This window comes from Amblyomma americanum, chromosome 9, assembly GCF_052857255.1.
Source record: "Amblyomma americanum isolate KBUSLIRL-KWMA chromosome 9, ASM5285725v1, whole genome shotgun sequence".
Taxonomy (NCBI): domain Eukaryota; kingdom Metazoa; phylum Arthropoda; class Arachnida; order Ixodida; family Ixodidae; genus Amblyomma; species Amblyomma americanum.
Window position 1 is genome coordinate 85,575,296 of NC_135505.1, and position 18,388 is coordinate 85,593,683.

Here is an 18,388-nt window from a genome sequence, read left to right on the forward strand (position 1 = left end):
TTCATGGATTACTCGCACTAATCAAGGCCCGAAGATAATTCTTCCCTATCCATCCCTATCCATCCCTAAAGAGCGACAATCGTTTTCTTATTGTGGTGTTGTGCCCCAGTGAGTGGTCTGTTGCTTTCATGAACTGTGACAAGTTTGTAAAAGACCTGCTGTGTAGAATCCTTTTTATTCTGTCAGGAGATGTTGAATCGAATCCTGGCCCGGGAGCGGATGAAGTTCTAGCAACTGTCTTGCAAACTGTGCAAAGAATTGAATTAGGCCAGGATGATATCCGCAACGACCTTCGCGCTTTAAAGAATTGGCAGGCGTCCGTTGATGTCGAGTTAAGACAGCTGTCAGCTCAAATTCGGGTGCTAGAGGTGGACACTGCTGCTCTAAAAAACAGTAGTGCTTCACCAGTTCAGGCGCCCGAGGTTGCTCTCGAGATCTCGGACAAGTTAAAGTCTATCGAATCGCGCTGCGAAGACGCCGAAAACCGTCTACGCCGTTCCAATCTCCTTTTCTTCGGCCTACCTGACACCTCTGACGAAACCTGGTCATCCGCTGAGACAAAGGTAATAAACTTATGCTCGGAAACCCTCGGTGTAACAGTCGAGCCGTCTCAAATAGAGAGCGCACATCGCCTCGGGAAGTACCAGGAAGGCAAATGCAGACCTGTCATTGTTAAATTTGCACTTTTCAAAGACAAACAGCTCGTTCTGGAAAAGGGGCCCAAATTCAAGAACACAAATTATGCTGTTCGAGAAGATTTTTCGTTAAAAACACGAATATCAAGGAAACACCTACTTGATTTTGCGAAGTCACAAAACGCCACGTATAAACTTAGCGTAGACAGACTGCACATCGGTGACGTCACCTTCGTATTTGATGTTGCATCTGGGAGCGTCATTCGATCTACAAGATAGCTCACAAGGGAAAAGATAGCTGGTACAATCGATCATTCAAACTCTACTTGTCGTAATCACACGCCATCACGATTACACTTATCATGCACTAATATGCGTAGTTTGCTACCCAAACGTGTTGAACTATGTTCATACCTGGATAACAGTGAGTGTGACATTTTAGCATTAACTGAAACGTGGCTTAATCCTGATATTTCTGACACTGAGGTACTGCCCGATACCAACGAGTACATAATCTTCCGCAAAGATAGAGAAAACAAAAGAGGAGGAGGTGTCCTAATAGCCGTCAAGAAGCGTATAGCATCTCATCTTGTTAATTTACCCAGTCCCCTTGAGATTATATGGATCTGCATTACGTCATCGTTCGTTAATTCAATAATAGGTGCATGTTACAGACCACCAGATAGCTCCGCTGCTTTCATATCTCACTTGCGCGATAACCTCAGTGCCATAAGGACCAAGTTTCCTAAAGCTAATATATTTCTGATGGGGGACTTCAATTTCCCGGACATTGACTGGTCTAACCTCACCTCTGACTCTCGCTGTTCTAAAGACTTCATCGACTTAACTTTAGATTTTTCTTTAACTCAGTTAGTAAACCAACCTACACGCGGAACGAATATTCTTGACCTTGTTTTGACTTCATGCCCCGACAATTCAAGCATCGTCTCTACTAGTGAGGGATTCAGTGACCATCTGATTCTTAATTTTGCAGTTAGCATTCCATCACATACGCGGCATCTAACGTCTAAGCTCATCTTCAACTATAAAAAAGCTGATTGCAAAGCTCTTAACGTTGGTCTGCAAGAATTTTGCTCCTCGTACCTTTCCACTTTCTCTTCCCGTACCGTCAATGAAAACTGGACCTTATTTAAAGAAAAGTTGCTGTCATTATTGGTTGCTCACGTACCACAAACTTCATTTCGGGTCAACATTTCTAAGCCATGGTATCATAGGTCACTTCGCACAATTAAGAATAAAAAGAAGCGCTTATTTAAAGCAATGAAAAAATCTGGATCTCCCTCTCTGAAACTGCAACAGAAAGACTGCGAAAAACAATACTGCCGTGCCGTTCGTAAAGCGAGACATAAATTTTATTCTCATGATCTTCAATCCCTTATGCGCAACAACCCTAAAAAATTCTGGCGTACAATATCCCCAACTAACACTCATACCCAAATCGCTCTACAGGACAATACCGGAAATTTCATTACTGACGAAGAAAGTGCGACTATCTTTAACAATTATTTTACTTCAGTGTTCACCCATGAAGATCTTTCTAACATTCCTGCCACCGCCGAAGTCGACTACAGATATATGACCCCCATCGAATTAACTGTTGAAGGCATCGCGTCACTTATTAAAAACCTCAAAATGTCCACTAGCTCTGGTGTTGACGGAATCAACACCAAAATTCTTAAACTCACTATAAACTCGAGCAGCTTAATCTTGTATCACATTTTTCAGCAGTCTTTATCTACAGGTGAACTTCCGTTTGATTGGAAAATAGGCAAAGTCATCCCCGTGTTCAAATCCGGAGACAGAAGTAACATCAGTAACTACCGACCTATATCTTTAACCAGTATTGCATGTAAGCTCCTAGAACATATCATTGCTTCAAATGTTGCGCAGCACCTTGAACAAAACCGCTTTTTTTACCCTCATCAGCACGGTTTTAGAAAAGGACTGTCATGCGATACTCAACTCATGGAATTTACGCACGAAGTTCTGACTAACATGAATGATAACCAACAGACTGATTGCATTTTCATCGACTTTTCTAAGGCTTTTGATCGGGTAGCACATTGTCGTTTAATTGCCAAATTCTCTGCTTTAAATATCGACTCATTAACGCTATCATGGATTAGGAATTTCCTCTCATTTCGCAAACAATTTACCAGTATAAATAATTGTTCATCCTCTCTCTCTGAAGTATCGTCCGGTGTTCCCCAGGGCAGTGTCCTGGGCCCGTTACTATTTTTAATATATATTAACGATCTGCCAACCGACATTACCTCTAACATCCGTTTGTTTGCTGACGACTGTATTATTTACCGCAGAATTTCTAATCAAACCGATCATATCGCTTTACAGAAAGATCTAGACCATATAACAAACTGGTGTTCCATGTGGCTAATGCCGGTCAACACTGATAAGTGTAAATTAATGACTTTCAGCCGTAAACTTTCAAACTCTTCTTTCACCTACTCGCTCAACAGTAATCATGTGACAACAGCGTCCTCATATAAATATCTCGGCATTCACCTAAATCGAAACCTTTCCTGGTCGACACACATTAATAAAATTACAGCTAAGGCTTCACGAACCCTTGGATACTTAAAGCGTAATCTTCATGGTGCACCATCTGACACTCGAAAACTAGCCTACCAGACGTTTGTCCGCCCACAACTAGAATTTGCATCACCCATCTGGTCACCTCACCAAGCGTATCTAACACGTAATCTCGAATCTATACAGAACCGTGCTGCACGCTTCATCGCTCGTGATTATAACCGGCATTCCAGCGTCACTAAGATCAAGTTATCGCTATCACTTGAGTCTTTAGAATCACGTCGTACCGTAGCCCTTCTTTGCTTATTTCATAAAATGATTTTCAGTCTTCACAGTCACACATTACCTTTGTCACGGCCATGTCGCACATCTCATCGCCTCCATAATCATAGCAGCTTTACGCGTATTTTTGGTCATACAAAAGCATTCAACATGTCTGCTCTCCCACGTGCCATAAACTATTGGAACAGCCTTCCTGACGATGCTACTAATACCAGAAATCCTGCTACATTTCGTGATAAAATAACCGCAATCTTCGCCTAGTTGTCTCAGTTCTGTGTATTCTTGCGAAAAATGTTTTATTGCTGCTTAGAGTGAACTAACTTGTGCACTTTTTAGCCTCTCTGTCAAATCGTGTTCCATTTCCATGTTGCCACATTTTGAAACACGTAATTATTGTGTGTTGTATTACTTTATTTGTATTCTTCTGAGTGCCTCTTGCTAACTATTGTATAAAGTTTTTCTTCTGTCCTTATTTTCTGTCCTTATTTTGTGTTTTTTTTTTTGCGCTGTTCTCTAACTTCTATGTACTGCCCCACTCACACAATGCTCCAATGTAAAGGAGCCTGTGAGTAACTTGAATAAACAAATAAATAAATAAATAAATTATTATCCCTTTAGTAAGCATTCGTCCATAGGCAGTTTAATTATGGCATCTCATCCTGAGGTAACGCTTATCATATTAATCTTTTGCTGTTAATAAAACTCCAAAATCAATACGGATCATAACCTCTTCTCCTCGAATTACACCCTCCAGCATTTTGTTCATGGATTTAAAGGTTCTGCCCCTCTCCGCCCTTTATTCTCATAATATCGGCATTCTATTTCTAAGATCCTTCGTCAAATGCCGGAGCCTCGGATGCCAACCTAATTTTAGCAGAGCCGATCAAGTCGGAAACATGCACAATAAAGCACTTTCGCATCACTCACCACAGTACGCTAGGCATCTTTCCTCCTGACATCATCATAAACAACTGCACAACACAGTTCGCACTGCGTAATAACTGTCTACTACCTAAGGTCAGAACTAACTACGGGAAACAATACCTTACCCGCCACGGTGGCTCAGTGGCTAAAATGCTTGGCTACTGATCCGGAGGACCCGGGTTCGAACCTAACCGCGGCGGCCGCGTTTCGATGGAGGCGAAACACAAAGGCGCCCGTGTGCTACGAGATGTCAAAAGATCCTCAGGTGGTCGAGATTATTCCAGAGCCCTACACTACCGCATCTCCTTCACACCTTATTCTTTAACTCCCTTCTTTATCCCTTCCCTCAGGGTGTCCACCAAGATATGCCAGACAATTACTGCACCATTTCCATTCCTCAAAAAAAAATTTTTTTGAAATGTTCAATAAACTAGCCGCAAATTTTGAACATTTAGAAATAGCAAAAAATGTATGCTTGGCAGTACCAGTGACAACTTTCTATAATTAATAAGGCGAAGACAGAGTCTGCATGATGGAGGAGACCTGCACATCCACCCAAAGTGCCGTCCGTGCCCATGCAAATAAGCAAGGTAAGTAAGGAAGATGTGAATTAGAGAAATGCTACAATTCCACCTAGTTTTTACTGACAATTTTGACAACTCCAGTTCTAGAAAGGATAAATAAAGTGTGCAACGATTCCTGTTGCAAACACAAAACCAGGAGCTAATGACACTGAAACCTAGAGGCTGACACAGACATTTAGCACACGCAAATGATGTTTGTGCCAAATAAAAATGTAGTAAGAATTGTATTTAGTGGTTGCACGAAACTGCACTGGAAACCACTCATGGCAGCAGCTGCACTGTTCCTTTACTACCACAGGCTGTTTTGCACAACACGCTGGTGCATATTTATGGTTTATAGGGTTAAACGTCCCAAAGCGACTCGGGCTATGAGGGATGTCATAGTGAAAGGCTGCAGAAATTTAAAACACCTGAGGTTCTTCAACATGCACATCGCACAGTAAAAGGGCCTCTCGAATTTCGCCTCTATCAAAATGCGACCGCCGAAGCAGCAGTATCGAAACCGCGTTTTTTTAGTCAGCAGCCGAGTGCCATAATTTATGAGCCACCACGGCGGCCGCTGGTGCATATCTGTCCTAGTTCTCTGTCTCTGTATCTTCTAGCTACTGTTGGCAGCTGCTTGAAGGCATACGCCATTTCATATACGTGTGCACCAATGGTTTCTCACAATCTTTCCCACTGCTTCATCATATGCAAATGAAGACTGTTAGAGCAGTGCGCCAAGCTATGCTATCTTTAAAAAAAAAAGCTAAATCCAGCAATAACATATATTATGCATTCCAAAACACACGCATAAGGAGCTCTACTAATACCATTCAGCTTTAACATGATAAATATTGTCGCAAAAATCTATGCTTGCCAGAAAGCTGTTGAGATGCGGCGTGCGAAGAGGCCTGAGCAAATAAGCACAAAAAGATGCATGTGCGCTCTGCGCCCACAATATAGAGCCATTTCATGCTGTACAAGAGCCATGACACACCTAGGTAAGGAATATTTCTTTCACACTAGGCCAACAACCAATTAGACTGCACCAGTACTGCAGGATGCCGACCATTTCCTCCACTACAACACTGCAGTGACTGAATTCCTCTAGCTAATGGTGGACACCTAAACCGCACAGTGGACTACGGAATGAAGAGCATAGAAAAAGAAATCGGCGCAGAAGTGGCGGGCTCCGGATTAATTTCGACCACCTGGGGTTTTTTCACGAGCGCTGAAATCGCTCAGTACTGGGGCGCCTTTCACGTTGCGTCCTAGGCAGGCGGGGGCGAGTGTTGCAATACTATGCAGAATAAAATAAAGAATACCAGATGACCGCAATGGTGAGGCACAATATGCTAAAAAGTCATGATACCAGTCGCAATGCAGTGTTCGTACTGCCACAGAAACAAAACGCGTATAAATAAAACTCCTGCTGCAGGAGAAAAAAAAAACTATTGGCGAAGAGAGACTTGCCAAATAAGGTTCCACGAGTGAGCCAACCGGCATTCAAGTAGCGAACAAAATGCCAGATTACTTTCAAGCACAGAAAGATCAAGGTAATCGACGGCTATCGACGGTCTCCCCACGCATGCCGGAACCTCGGATGCCAACCTAACTTTAGCAGAGCCGAATGCTAGTTGATTGGAAAGTCGGAAACGTGCACAATAAAGCAGTTTCGCAACACTCACCGCAGTACGGAGGCTACAGGCAAGATGGCGCTGGACGACCGGTCGATGTAGAGTCACTGGCATAGGTCGATGCAGGAGACAAAGCAACTGGGTTTGAGATTTATTTCTTGAAAAAAAAAAACTAACAACCTTTGACGTCATAGCCGCTGAGGAAAAAAACTTGTCCTCCTTTCCACCTCTGCTCCAGGCGCATGTGCAGTTGAGCAGAGTTTGTTCTCCCAAAGTTCAGGTTTAAAAACGGGGCCCCATCTCACACCGTCGCGAGGCGAGGCGGTAGCCACCAACGGCGGCCTAACTCCCGCTCCTCTCACCAGGGGCGCTACGGTCAGAGTGACGTCACACCAGCTGTATAAAACAGCTCCGCTCCTCTCGCCAAGGCAGTCATACAGCCAGATGTTACGATGGTGCCTACGAACAAGGCAGCTCGGCAGAATTTAAAGAGCAAGCATCAGCGAGCTACGGAGACGGAAGAAGAACGTCAAGAACGACTTTCTAAGCGGCGTGCTTCGCAATCACCAGGCTTAACCAAGCTAAGCCACGGCCGTTTTTTTTTTCAGTGACACGTTACGATCCGTCTGCTGCGCACGAGTTAGGCGCTGCCAGATTGTTCGCACATACTCGCTGTAACGACAGAGCGATTCTGCACGCTTTCTCCAATTTTACAAAGAAATCCACCCGCATAGCCCACAGTGATATAAGGCATGCTTCAAGTGTGGAGGACGTCTCGACTTCTTTAATAACTATGTGTGTAGATGTGGTAGGAACAGTCAGATGCTCGCAGAAGAAGGCACGTAAACAGGTATTTGTGGCGGAGGCTGTTTTCAGAGTTTTCTGGGGAACATGAGATGTGTACGTCGACTCAGTGCGCATTTCAAAGCCTAAATCACGCATTCTGCCTCACTAGAGACTCTCCTGTAGTGGCGGCAGTCAAGAAACAGCGATGAAGCCGCGTGCCGGGAGCTCCGAAAAAAAAACTTTAGAAAGCTTTCCATCAACACCTAAGACGTGCGAAGATCTACCTTGACACCGGCCGATGTCAGAAGCGCTGGACTTAGAGAAGATCCAGATGTTACCTAGTCGTAGTCAGTAGCGGAGAAAGTGCAGCGAAAAATAGCTCTTAATTCTTGCAACGTGAAAATTTTTAACAAATGTGATCACTCGACTAAACAGAGGTATGTATTTTTCGCAATGTTAAATTACGATGGGCATCGATTGAGAGCGATAATAGAGATATGTAGCCACTCATTACTCTAAGAGCAAGATCCTCATGTGTTCACGAGAGGCTTCCGGAAATTAAGCGCAGAGGGCGATTTAAGCTATCTCTTTGATCATAAAATCTTCAGTCTTTGGCTGGTATGGTAGGCTACTAAATGAAAGTGGATGTATTGCCAACATTTTTCTATCCATCCAGTGAAAAACACATAGCATGATGACATCACATAAATTGTGCGCTCAGAATTGTGCGCCCAGAATTGTGAGCACGTTAATGGCTTGCCACGGTTTCTGAAATGTCCTTCAAGCTGGTAAACACGCAGATGCGGCTGTGCTATTTTTACAGGGGATATAGTATAAGACTGGAAGGAAAAATTAACGACAAACTTAGCGAAATTGCGCAGTGGTTTGTACACAATCGGCTCACACTTAACACTGAGCAACAAAATATACCTTTTTTCACTCAAGGGAAAATAATATTAGCAGTGATAATTCAATTCTAACCTTAAATGGTAAACATTTGGTTAATACATCACACACCAAGCGATTGGGTGTCGTCCTGAAATGGAATATGCGCTGGAAGCAACAAATTAAAAATTTTTGGTCTAAAGTCGCTCATGGCTCTCATATTTTATTAAGGGAAGGCAATGTTTTCGTGCAGCGATTTTACCTGTATTGTAATTGGCGTTTGTCCATAGTAACTTCTATTACCGTCTAGAGAAATGAAGCGGTACCTATAAAACGTTTGTAGAACCAATTATGCATTACCAAAAACGTGCCGCTCGTCCCATTACCTTGTCCAAGGCAACCGACCCTAGCCGACCACTCTTATAACAATTGCGAATATTACCAGTATCAGTTGCATACAAACTAAACTTAGCTCAAGTAATAAACATAGTAATTGGAACGAATGATCCCTCTGCTCTTTCACTGTTTAGATCATCGCTGAGAGAAACAGGTGGCGCCATTAACAACAGACCTAACCTACCAGCATGCCATACACCTTATGCTCAAAGGCTAATTGAATAAAATGGTGCACAGATAGGGAATGAAGTTGCTGGTGATATCAAACTCAAACATAATTTTGCAGCGTTATTGAAAAACATTTTTCTTGTCTGTCCAGACTGTGAGACTAAATATATTTGTGTTTGGTTTTTGCACTTTCAACTTATTTTTCGTCTTGCCTCTTGCGCTCACCACTTTTCCAGAATATTTTGCGCTTTACATATTTGCTATGCCGAGGCAGCAGTATTTAATGTGTTTTTGCACTTGCTGTTTGAATGTCGGCGATTTCTTTTGTGAATATTGTGGGTGTTCACCTTTTAGTAGATTTCAATGGGTTGAATCAAGTTTGGATTTATTGATTTCACACAATAAAAAGTAAGATAGAGAATTTCATGCAAAACCACAGAAGCCCACTAATCTTATCGAATAATAAATTCAATGTCTCCTCTTTTTGGTAACACATTTTAGGCGCAACGTCATCAACAGCAACGAAAGTTATGTCAAACATGTACCGAATATTGAGCGTTTTTATCTCCGATTATTGTAGTTTTTGCTATTGCTGTCCTAGTGCCATGCTGTCAATGCTTGTAGTTTAGTTTTTGCACTGAGTTGAAGTACAAATTGTTTAAAAATTGGAAAAGTTGCAGAAAAATACATTTCCTAATGCTCATTCGTGCAGTAAATGCCCCAATGATCTATTCAAGTTCAAAAAACTCGAAATAAGTGTTGAATTTGCTGCAGAGGAATGGTTTCTGAATGCGAAATTTGTGGTTTGAAAAATCTCGCAATGTTATGTCTCGAATTCACAATTCTCTAGTGCACCTGGAGCATTCTTTTGAGCGTTGTTTCACTGCACAGTGTCCTGAGTTCATTTGTGCTATTTTCTTTAATCTTTATTTTTTGCTTATTTCATCACAGTACTGCAAGTCCATCTGCTATCAAGGGGTCGCACTTACGATCCAGCGGCACATTGAAAATGCATCTTGTTTGACACACTTGTCTCTTTGAACCTTTCATTCTTTCGAGCATTTGCACAAAACGAAGACATTGCTGTATCTGTAATGTAATGCTAAAGTAGAAAACACTTAGCAGACATCGTAGACTCGAAATACTTAGTGACAAAAGCAGAACCATTGAAGGCCGTCCAACATAAAAATATCGCTGGCGAGCCTTAAAATGAGCAACTTGAAAGTAACACTTGTGTAGTATCGTCATTACAGTTTGTGAAGGAAGACGCAATTAGCTTCTATAGTTTTCCTTTCAATCGAAAACAGCGTTTACGCAATAAAAATCTGCATTAAAAACCCACTTATTTCCGGCATTTAACCTACCATCCCCCTTGAATCAGAAGGTGGTTTGAAGGGTCAAAATATGGTTTTACTGTTTTGAACAGCCCGCGTAAATATGTATAACTTTAAGCGTAAGCATATAGAAATTCAGAGCATAATGTTAGAACCAGGGGTTTATTGAGACCACGACAGGCGACTCAAATCAGCTGGGTCCGCTTGCCGAGCACAAGATGAAACCAACAACCTCGTTCTCCTCCTCTTCTGCGTACTCAGCGATGCCGACCAAGATGCCAGTCAAATAGATTAAGCATCGCCTCTTCATGGGCGTCACTTTTCCCCCTACGCAGCCGAAGCCCGCAGGGCGAGTCAAAAAGCACCGCACGAATTGTAGGGCTTCGGCCGGGCAACATCAGTTACCTCAGTTCGTGCAGAACGAATGCCGCTTGCCGTGACACGCGCTATTCGGTAGTTGAGCTCACAAATTTTTTCAATAATAACATAGGGTCTATCGTAGCGGCACAGCAGCTTCTAGGACAGTCCCCGCTTTCGCACAGGTCACCACAACAAGACAAAATCACCAGGGCTGTAAGTGACTTGACGGCGGTGGGCATCGTACGCGCTTTGGACCGATCTTGGGACGTGAGGATACGAAGGCGGGCAAGGCGGGGCCTCTTCGGCGAGAGAAAGTGTCTCGGCGTGGGGGAAGTGTGACGCCCATGAAGAGGCGATGCTTAGTCTATTTGGTCGGCATCTTGGCCGAAATCACCGAGTACGCAGAAGAGGAAAACGAGGTGGTTGGTTGCGTCTCGTGCTCGGCAAGCGGACCCAGCTGGTTTGCGTCGTGGTCTGAATAAATCCGTAGTCGTAACATCTTGGTGGAAGCTGCCAGGTATAAAGGTTCCCCGAAGACGGATCTCCAGCTTCACCTGCACCGGAGTCGTCGCATTGTTGGTCTGCCGCCTTCTATTCCCATGATGTTACTGTACGGCGACGCTCCGAGGTCTGTGCCCAGCAGTTCTTGGCAGCATTACTGGGAGCCACGGTCGTTCGCGGGTTCACCCAGCGAAGACGTCGATGAATGGCTCACCCACTACCAACGAATGATTCGCTACAGTAAGTGGAACCCCTCCGCCCGACATGCGAACATCGTCTTTTCCCTAACCGACACGGTCCTAACGTGGTACGGCAACCACGAAGATTCATTCACGACATGGAACCGCTTTGTAGAGGAGCTCAAGAAGTGTTTCGGTGACTCAGTCACGAAAAAGAAGTGGTCTGAACAAGCGCCTGCGAAAAGAGCTCAGCTTCCTGGTGGGATATGTACGAAGTAAACTGAAGAAATCTTCAAGTTACGCAAGGTCGTCTCTCCTCTCATGTAGGATGAGGACAAAGTTGGCCACTAACTGAAAGAATTCGCCGAAGACATTTACAATTTTGTTATCAGAAAAGGAAGTCTGGAGTTCGTGTCTGACGTCATTAAGCACTGTCGGACGTTTGAGACATCAAAAATGCGTCGCATCACGCCGTAATTTGGACGTTTGTCCGGGGTGACGGCGGTGGCAGCTGTAGACACAGTATCATCATGTGATATGGCCTCCACGATCAGCCAGATCGTTCGCGAAGAGTTGACCAGGTTGCTGGAACTCACTCGGAATTCCTCAGCACTCCCTCCTGTGTATGCCACGCGCGCTCTCCTCCGTGAGCCGCCGTTAATGTGGCGGACGTTGAGGAACACCGCGTACGCCGAGGGCTGCGGCCCAGCAACGTACAGCGATCACCCCGGACCACCGGTCCCGCTTTTACCAGCCCACGCCGCCTACATACGACGAGCACTTCCTCCCGAAAGCTTCGTATGATGACTACTTGCTGACGCAGCCTGCTCCTTGTTCCTCTCTTGTGTGCTACCACTGCGGTCAGCCCTGCTAGTTCTACCGATTTTGTCCCCACCGACAACCATCCCGTTACGGCTGCTCTACCTATCCTCCGCGGCCTGATTGCCACCCTGTTCCTTCTCGGTACCAGTCCTGCCCGTCTGATTCCGACAACCCATGGTTTGCACAAATGCGGAATCGTTCGCCGACATCGGATAGAAGTGTGACACCGCCTCCAGCTGTCCGCACTCGTAGCTCTCCATCACCACGATGCCGCTCCTCCTCGCCTCCGCCGGAAAACTAGTCGGCGAGAGCGATGGGGGTGAGGTCGCTGAAAGCCTACCGCCGGAAGAGATACCCCTGTCTGTTGTTATGTTACGGAACAAAGTGAATGTGCTAGTAGATGGTGTACCTGTATTGGGTTTAGTGGATACAGTTGCTACTGTTTCAGTTTTGAGGGCTGCGTTCAAGTGTCGCCTCGGAGGTATAGTTTTGTTTCGATGGGACGAAAATGTCCAGTTTTGTGGTGTGATTGGCGAATCGTTGCCGGCAGTTGGAGTGTGCAGTGTTAAGGTTTCCTTGAGTGGTGAAGTGTTCAGCATGAAAATGGAGGTGCTCGCTCGATCGACGCACGGTGTTATTCTTGGCTTCGCCTTTTGGCAGATGTGTGGCGCTAACGTCGACTGTCCCACCGGTGAGCTCAACGTCGGCAAATGTTCCACCTCTGGCCTTGTGAAAGGCTTGTGCAGTGAAGAAAGTGTGTTTTGTGTTACTCTAGTTACTGTCATGCCTCCTCCATCCGCTGTATGCGTACCGGTTTCCTGCCCCAATACCCCTCTCGACCTGTTTGATGAGACTGTGGAGCCGAACCACTTGAACTGCATGAAGAACAACATCTTGGTTCCTCATGCCATGTTTTCTGTCACCAACGGAAGCACTGAACTCTGGACAGTGAATTGTTCTACAGAATCTGTAGTTCTGCCTGAAGGCCTCAAGCTTGCGTCATGCAGCCACGACACGCCGGTATCCGTTGCCTTGGTTACCACCGCCTTGGACGCAGCTGCGCCAGAGCTTTACGACGAGTCGCAGTGATTTGCATGATCGACAACTCGCTTTCCCCGCATGAGCGCCGTGCTCTGTTGGCCATCCTCCGGCGACACTCCACTGTATTTTGCTTCTCACAGCATGGTGGCCTATCTTCCATCCGCTCGTCTCGAACACTGAACAGGGTTGACACTGGCGCCTTACATCGATGTGACAAAAGTCCCTACCGAGTGCCACCGTCTGAACACAAGGTGATCAATGAACAAGTGAAGGAGATATTAACTAAATGTGCCATCCAGAGTCGCCGAGTCCCTGGGCTGCTTCTGTAATTCTTTTTCGGAAGAAGGGTGAATCATGGCGTTTCTGCGTAGATTACCGTCGTCCGAAATGACGTCACAAGAAAAGACGTATACCCGCTTCCTCGAATCGACGATGCCATCGACTGCCTCTCTTTCAGCCTCCTACTTCTCTTCTATTTACCTACGGTCGGCGTATTCCTATCGCAATGCATCCCGCGGTTCAAGAGAAAACAGCGTTTATTACGCCTTACGATCTTTATGAGTTTAATGTAATGCCAGTCGGCCTTTGTGATGCGCCTGCCACCTTCGAGAGATTTACGGACACTATACTTCGTGGTTTGAAGTGGGAAATATGCATGTGCTACCTAGACCATGCTATTTTCAGAAAGACGTTCAGCAAGCTCAACACCCGTTTAGCTCTCGTCCTGGACTGTATAGCGCAAAGCTGGCCTTGTGCTTAAATGTAAAAAGTGCCACTTTGGTGCACGTGAAGCATTAGTGCTTGGACACCTTGTAGACAAGGACGGTGTCGGACCTGATCCAGCCAAGACTGCAGCTGTCGAGTCTGTCAAAGAGTTGAGAACTTTCTTGGACTTATGCTCATACTTTCGCCGCTTTATTCATCGCTTTGCGGGCATCGCATACCCCCTGACAGGCCAGCTTCAGAAAGATGTGGCTTTCGAGTGGACCCCTGAGTGCGACTCCGCTTTGCGCCACCTAGAATTCCTTCTTACGTTCTGCCCTGTACTTCGCCACTTCGATCCCTCCGCCCACACAGAGATTCATACCGACGCCAGCGGTGTTGACCTCGGCGCTGTGATTGTCCAGCGCTGCGACAACAAAGGGCACGTTGTTGCGTATGCGAGTGGCTCGCTCAGTAAGCCGGAGCGCAATTATACGCTCGCCCAGCAGGAATGCCTCGCCGTCGTGTTCGCCGCGCAGCGTTTCTGTTCCTATCTCTATGGACGCCCGTTCACCATCGTCACCGACCATCATGCCCTCTGCTGGATCGTTAAACTTCGTGACCCGTGTGGGCGGCTTGCACGGTGGGCTCTTCGGCTACAAGAGCTGGACTACACAGTCTCCTACAAGAGCGGTCGCCGGCACGCTGACGCGGACTGTCTTTCGCGGTTGCCCCTTTCTGAGACGGAGTCTAACATCCATGATTTAGACCACTGCGTCGCGTCAGTATCCCCGTGTTTTCCTGACTTCACCACATTCAAAGCGGAACAGCAGAGAGATTCAACCCTGTGGTCTCTTCTTGCGGAGGCTGAAGACACCTCCGGTACTAACCACTTCTGCTTGCGAGATGGTCTGCTATGGAAGAAAAGTTGTTCTTCTACGGGCAGCGCTTTTTCTCATAGTTTCGAACAGCTTGTACCCCTCTGTCTTGCAGGCCTTGCACAACGACCCCACATCTGGATATCTTGGGTCGGCACGAACGCTCCACCGTTCCCAGGCCCGCTTCTATTGGCCGAAAATGCGGGCCACGACTGACCGGTACGTCACCAGCTGCACTCAGTGTCAACAATACAAGCGCCCCACTAGCGTTGTATTTGGTCACCTTCACCCTGTGACACCACCTGCCGCACCGTTCGAGCAAGTGGGCATAGACGACCTTGACCCATTTCTCAAATCCTATCATGGGAACCGCTGGATAGTAGTTTGTGTTGATTACCTTACTCGGTATCATGAATCGGCCGCCATATTCTACTGCAATGGGTGTATGGAAAATAATGATGATGACTGGCTTTCTATACCCTAGTTGGTTATTCATTTTTTTGTTTTAATTGCGTGAATTCAAAACGCCGTCTCTTTGCAAAAAAGGAGAATTATGTGAAGTGGACGTCTACAAGAAGGGACGCACACAGAAAAGCCGCTCATAGATGACTATAAATGCAGAAAGCAGTGGAAAAATTGTGCTTACGAATTTGCGGATAACATTTAGAATCACATCATTGATAAAGAAAAAAAAAATAGAAAAATGATTATTCCAACTGTTTAAGCAGGGTTATTCTAAATGCGTCTAGCAATTTATAGAAAACCGGGCATACTGACATGTGAACTACAGCGTTCGTTCTTTGAAAACTGATGAGTAACGTATGATAGCGATGCGGTCGGAAAGGTAATTCCTGTCGCTGATGGGTCATGCAAGAGTTGGCAGATTGAAAACCCTGGTTTCTCTGAAAAAACGCCTGAAGCTGACATGATTATAGAGGTGACTTTAAATATGGTTCCGCAAGGAGTAAGGTAAGTGGCCACTGACCTTAGATTATTTTGTGAAACAGACAAAGCGGAGCGACCTGCTTACGTGATCCTTGCGTCGCATCTGACAGCGACGACTTCAGTCTATTGACGTTATATTATCGATCATATTTTCATGTTATAAAACGTGATGTGCTGTTCGGAATGCTGTCTAGTGATTGGGTATAAAAGGCTTGGTGTTGTCGCCAGATGGGTCACGCAAATTTAACCTGTGGGCAAACAAATGTTTCCCGTGGAAGCTTTTCGTAGGTAAAGAGAGCGTCTCGAAGTGTGCGTTTTAGACAGCCGAGTGTGCACGATGCGTTGGCGTTGATGGTTACGTTTATCGACATTAAGCATCATTTGCACGGCGTGCACCGCTTAGTGATCTGATATAAGTCATTGTGAAGTTAAAGATGCTCGTAGGGCGATCGAGAGTACCCGTATAATATGCAGTCATCCGTGAAAACTCGAATAGCTGCATTAAAGATCCATCGCAGATCATTCATGAAGATTAGGAAGCAAGGCACACAAGAACAGAGCTGATAATTTGTCAATAGCAATGAAGGAGTATGTCGACAGCCGCAAACAGTTTTTGAAATAAACAAAATTGTGGGCTGATGGGATTGCAAAAGAATATTAAAGTAGCGATGAGTATATAACCACTTAGCGGGAATATGAAACCTGATCGAATGCTCTAGGGTAGTTTAGAAACAGGCAGTGTGTCCGAAAACTGTCGTGAGTTGAGCACAAATCAGCTCGTTAGTAAGCGGTAGAAACTTGGTACCACAGGAAAACCCATTCCAAAGGCCGTGTGTCTAAAAGTGACGACGACGTAGAAAAATAAAGACGGAAAGATATTTGCTGTCATGTCCAGTTTCTTTTTCTTCGTTCTCCACGTTTCTTTCGCACGGCTTCAAGTTATAAAAAAAATTTGGAGGACACTTAAGCTTTGTGTTTAAGAGTGAGACGCGACAGCAGCTTTGGGCGTTCCACACGCATACCGCGTCAAACGTTACTGAAACATTTGTTTTTTTTTAGTTTGCAGACCACATTATGTGCTTACCGACGTAGAATATTTTTTTTTGTTTGCTAACATCCCAAACACTCATCCCCGAAAAACTATTTTTTTGCCTAGTGTTGAATCTGAAGCGAATCTAACTCATTCACTGCAAGGCGTCACTATATAAAAAAAGACATTCACGCTTTAAGAGCTTTTTCAGATTTCTTAACGTGTTTCTTTCTTCGTCTTTGGAACGATTCTGTTTTATTCAGGAATGACTTTTTTGTGTTGCCAATTCGCAAAAGGACAATATTTTGCGGATATTATATCAAGCATTCATAAGCAGTCGTTTCAATGCGAAAGCATCACTTTGCGAGGCCGAATCGGATCACCGGTTTGTATGTAGCTTGACCTTAAGAGTGGCCTTGGAGAAAGGATAGATGAATGAATAAATAAACAATATAAATATTACCTCGACTGGGATACAAACCTGCGCCGGGGAGAACTGATAAGCTTCGCTGACCACTGCGCGAGGGGACTATAGGCAGTCGCAGCAGCCTGTCACGCCTTGTGTTAAACTGCAATACACTCTCGCGTTGTGCACTGCACATCGTCTTCTTTAGTAACTAATACAACTATAAATCTAATATCCGAGTTTTGTAGCGGTAGTCACAGAGAAGTTCGCTGCATGCGTTGGTGTGGACAACGTTGTGGCAGAAACACGGCACTAGAGCAATACGCGTTGGCATTGACAGCACTGCTGCAGAAATGCGGCTTATGAGCTTAGGCCGCCGGAGTATAATATGTAAATTTGCATTGATTAAAAAAAATTGAAGACGCACATAACTGGCTTCCTGGAGCTATCCGAACCTTAGTGGCGCTTTAAGTTACGTGGTGGTGATGTCTACCTGCTAAAAACCGTACTTGCGCCCCGTAATTTCTGCTTAGCGATGCTAAACCACCGGCCAATTTTTTCATTCTGTGTCAATTTGTGGGGACGGACTTTTCTTGCGTGTCTTGGCCCATTAACACTTTTTCAAAGGCGAGCGGTAAGAATAACAGTTTCCTGAATGTATAATGAATCGACTGAGCTTTGGTTTACAAGGCCAAACCGTGAACTTTCGATGACTAGCGTTACTATAAGGTGCGAGTTTCTTCCTTAGCAAATTTACAAAACTACCAACCATTTTTCTTTATGCTACACTCGAAAACTCACGTAGGAATTTCAGTCGGTTGCAAAAACAATATCGCCTAAATTTAGCGCGTATACAATATGTTGGCAAAGCAGTTTGGGAGAAAAAATTCAGTTGGTTTATGGTCCACTGGAGATTTCAGCGTAATTATGAAACTTATCTTGTTTAATGCCTAACTTACCCTACACACTATCATATGCATTTTGAATGTTTAATTCAAGAAACAGAGTCTTACGCTACCACTTTAGCGAAAGCCTATATGGCGTTTCCGCTTTGTGAGGCTTTTAAGAACGTTTTTCTTAATTCATTTCATTAACGTTCTTTTATTTGAATCGCAAAAAAAGTTTTTTTTTGGCAACAGCCAGGCCCGTATTTGTGTCATTCTAGAAGATTTCCTCTTCTACATATTCATGTTTTGACCATCATCTAGCCGCCTGCTGCTGTTCTAAGGACTGTTTCAATTTTTTAGCATTTTTATTTTAGTGAGGCAAATAACGCACATTCCTTTCGGTAAAAAATGTTACAGCACATTTCACAATATTTTAGACAACCAGGACAAAAT